The 4,378-nt window shown below is 43.9% G+C and overlaps 1 pseudogene across 1 annotated transcript; it reads left to right on the plus strand.

Moving 5' to 3' along the window:
* The first annotated feature begins 207 nt into the window (after window positions 1–207).
* On the plus strand, window positions 208–673 carry LOC307048189 (RNA-binding protein 3-like; annotated as a pseudogene). The gene has a single exon. The product of its transcript is annotated as an RNA-binding protein 3-like (transcript).
* The last annotated feature ends 3,705 nt before the right edge of the window (window positions 674–4,378 follow it).

Here is a 4,378-nt window from a genome sequence, read left to right on the forward strand (position 1 = left end):
GAGTTGAAAACTTATGTCCACACAAAAACCTACACACAAATGTTTATAGCAAACTTATTCATAGTTGCCAGAAACTAGAATCAATCAAGATGTCCTTCAGTAGGTGAATTCAAAAAGTACCAATAGCGCCCAGTCTCTCGGCTCCTTGGAGGTAACTGCCTCTTTGGCCTTTTTACTTCTTCATTTCCAGGACTCAAATTTACTGCCATGTCCTCTGAAGAAGAGAAGCTCTTTGTGGGAGCCCACAACTCCAACACTGATGAGCAGGCTCTGGAAGACCACCGCAGCAGCTTCAGACCTATTTCTGAGGTGGTTATTGTCAAGGACTGGGAAACTCAGCGATCCCGGGGTTTTGGCTACATCACTATCACCAATCCAGAGCATGCCTCAGACGCCATGAGAGCCATGAATAGAGAGTCTCTGGATGGTCGTCAGATCCGTGTAGACCACGTGGACAAGTCGGCCCTGGGGAACAAGAGGGGGTTCCTTTGGGGCCTACGGGTGTGGTCACAGTTACTCTGGAGGTCGTGGGGACCAGGGCTATGGAAATGGCAGATATGACAATCAACCTGGAGGATATGGATATAGAAGGTCTAGAGACTATGGCGGCAGAAGCCAGGGTGGTCATGACCGCTACTCAGGAAGAAATTACAGGGACAATTATGACAACTGAGATGAGGCATGCACACCTAATATAGATACACAAGGAATGAAACTTCTTCTGATTCAGGACCATCCTTCCAAACGGCTGTATTTATAAAGATTTTTGGAGCTGCACTGAAACATCTGTTTTAGTACATCAACCTCTGTTTTTGAATTGAGCTCCCAAGGTAGCTTGTTAAAGACCTTTCAGAAAGCTTCATGTGTTTTTAAAATTTTTTCTCCCATTTAAAGACAAATTCTGAGCCATTTGTAGAGTATGGGTATTTTTCCTTCTTTTTTTTTTTCACCAGTTTTTTAGTTCAGGCTCTCAGGATTATTGGTTCTGACAAAAAATGTTTGGCCAGACTGATTGTTTTTAAAAATGTGTATCTAGGAACACTTAAAAAACCTGTACACAATGTTTAATCATGGTTAGGAAGCAGTTTCCAACTGTTAGCTATAAGAAATCAAGAACATGATTACTTAGAGGTGTTTTATACTCCCGATCTCTGTCTAATTATATAGAAATTTCTTCACAATATTTGTGTTTTTTTTTGTTTTGTTTTTGCGTTATGCGGGCCTCTCACTGTTGTGGCCTCTCCCGTTGCGGAGCACAGGCTCTGGACGCGCAGGCTCAGCGGCCATGGCTCACGGGTCCAGCCGCTCCGCGGCATGTGGGATCTTCCCAGACCGGGGCACGAACCTGTGTCCCCTCCATCAGCAGGAGGACTCTCAACCACTGCACCACCAGGGAAGCCCTGTGTATGTTTTTTTGTTTTCGTTTTTTTTTTTGGCAGAGCTGCGTGGCTTGCAGGATCTCAGTTTCCCAACTAGGGATTGATCCCAGGCCACAACAGTGAAAATCCAGAATCCTAACCACTAGGCCACCAGGGAACTCCCCCATATTTTTTTTTTAATACGGGAAGAAAAAAATATTCTGTTGTGTTTCATGGAGCATTTAGGACATCCTTCACCGAGTTGATTAAAAAGATGAAACCTGAAAACAAAACAAACAAAATAAAACAAAACAAAAAGTACCAATACAAGCAAGTTATTTTGAAATATGCAAGTAAATACGGAAAGCATTGTTTAAAAGAGTTGAACGTGGTTGCCTCTGGGGAAAAATAAATAGTGAGGACGAGATAAGAAACTAGGTTTTGTTGTAACAAAAGAAGAATTTGCCTCTTAAACAGTGTTAGTGGATCACTGTGATAAAAGTAAAAACAAAAATAGAGAAAAAGAAAAAAAGAACTGGAGAGGAAGGAAGACTCACACATAGACTGAGCCCCCACTCTGAGCCAGTGCTGTTCCAGACACATCTTCATGATTTGTCTCTTGTAATCCCCACCAGCCTAGAGTATGTATCACTCTCCTGTGAGCCAGGTGATAAAACAGAGGCCCGGAGACACCGAGAGCATGCCTGGGGACACATATCTAACAAGAGCTGCCCAATCTGTTCATCTCCCTGCTCCCACCACTTTGGGCAGCTCCCACCAGCACATTATTTTTCTTCTGAGTTAGTTCCTCTAAGGAGAAAAGTTCTTCCCCAAAGCCTTCCTCCAGCCCCTGCTGACTTGGGGACAGACCTCTGTCAGTGATTTAATACAATCCAGATGGAAGGCTCCAATTGGCTCTTAAAGCATGCCTTTTGGGAGATTTGCAGATAAGCCCTGGGATGTGAGTGGAGAACAATAAAACAGGAGGGTGACAGAATACGAAGGCTGGGAGAGGGGCAGTCACTTAGGGATGAGTATGAACCTGACAAAGCAGCCTCCTCCACAGCTGTCAGGCCTGTGGCCAGGGTTTGGGGCTCGGCCACCAGCCCAGAATCTTAGAGTCAGAGACACATGTGCTCCACACATTCACAAATTCCAGAAACACTTTTGAAGACCCAGTGGCAGGCATTGGGGTGGGAGCTGGGGTACTGTGTTGAATCAGACACAGACCTCTGCCTTGAAGGGTTCACAGACTAGCAAATGAGACAGAAAGGTGGACGGATGGATAGCCAAATATTTATGATCCAGTGGGATCATAAACAAACATTACAGTAGAGGCAGGGACAGAGTATAAGAGGAGGACAAGAGAAGAGTCCTTGTTATGGAGGAAATGACGTAGGGCTGGGTCGTGAAAAATGAACAGACACATGCCAGCAAAAGAAGTTGGGAGGGGCACCCCAGGCAGAGAAAAGAGCAGGTGCAAAGGCATAGCAGCTTGAATGGATGGTGAATCATAGAAGCAGAGTGAAAGGAGCTCTCAGGGCTGTTTGAAGCAGCCCCGTAGAGCTCAGAGGAGCTGGTGTCGTGAGATATGACATCCATTCCTGGTCCCTCCTCTTCCTAGTGTTGTGACCTAAACAAAGTCACCTCACCTCTCTGAGCCTAAGTTTCTTCCTCTATTTTAATGGGTATGATAGATTTTAATTTTTTTAACAACATGGAAATAATATATTACGTTGCATTTTTTTAAAATCAAGAAGTATTGGGCTTCCCTGGTGACGCAGTGGTTAAGAATCCGCCTGCCAATGCAGGGGACAGGGGTTCGAGCCCTGGTCCTGGAAGATCCTACATGCCGCGGAGCGACTAAGCCCGTTCACCACAACTGCTGAGCCTGCGCTCTAGAGCCTGTGAGCCACAACTACTGAGCCTGCGTGCCACAACTACTGAAGCCCACGTGCCTAGAGCCCGTGCTCCACAACAAGAGAAGCCACCGCAATGAGAAGCTGGCGCACAGCAATGAAGACCCAACGCAGCCAAAAATAAAATAAATTAAATTAAAAGAAAAAGAAATGTTATACACGTGTGTCATGAAAAACAGGTTTCTTGGTCCAATCCTTTCTACCCCTGACTCACTTCCTCAAGGCAACCTCTTTTAAACATTTATATTTTTGTTTACTTAGGTGGTAAGCCTCTGAAATTATTCCATTTCTTGATTTACAGATTTTAGGTAATTTATTGACTCCACGGTATAAAAAATGAAAATTTAGTTCACATAAATGCCCTCCTTTTTCTCTTCCTCTCTGTTTTGCCTGCTTATCTATCTATCTATCTATCTATCTATCTAGTCTATCTATGTCTTCTTCTGTTTACATTTGAACATTTAAACAATGTACTTACACTTCTATCCCTTGTTTGTTTTATCAACTCTGGTCAATATCTCAGCAATCTTGTATGAGATAGGCTCTGGACGCGCAGGCTCAGCGGCCATGGCTCACGGGCCTAGCCACTCCGCGGCATGTGGGATCTTCCCAGACCGGGGCACGAATCTGTGTCCCCTGCATCGGCAGGCAGACTCTCAACCACTGCGTCACCAGGGAAGCCCCTTCTCCACTTTTTATTTCATTTCCCCACCTCTAATTCAAGTATTCCACTGACTATACATTTATTTTTATATTGTCAAAAATTTTAACATTGACATTCTATCTTCAATCATCCCTGAGTTTCTATGCTTTGTCTACAAATTGTTTCTAAAAATCGAAAATAGTGTTTATATTCTTATGACTACATATTGTTTACTATGTAACCAATAGGATGCTATAATTATATTACCTCGATTGGGGTTTTTTGCCTTTTTTTTTTAATATGTTGTCTTTTGCCTTTTTAAAAAAATTTATTTATTTATAGCTGTGTTGGGTCTTCGTTTCTCTGTGTGGGCTTTCTCTAGTTGTGACAAGCTGGGGCCACTCTTCATCACGGTGCGCGGGCCTCTCACTATCGCGGCCTCTGTCATTGTGGAGCAC

The sequence above is a fragment of the Hyperoodon ampullatus genome, assembly GCF_949752795.1.
Source record: "Hyperoodon ampullatus genome assembly, chromosome: 1".
Classification (NCBI taxonomy): domain Eukaryota; kingdom Metazoa; phylum Chordata; class Mammalia; order Artiodactyla; family Ziphiidae; genus Hyperoodon; species Hyperoodon ampullatus.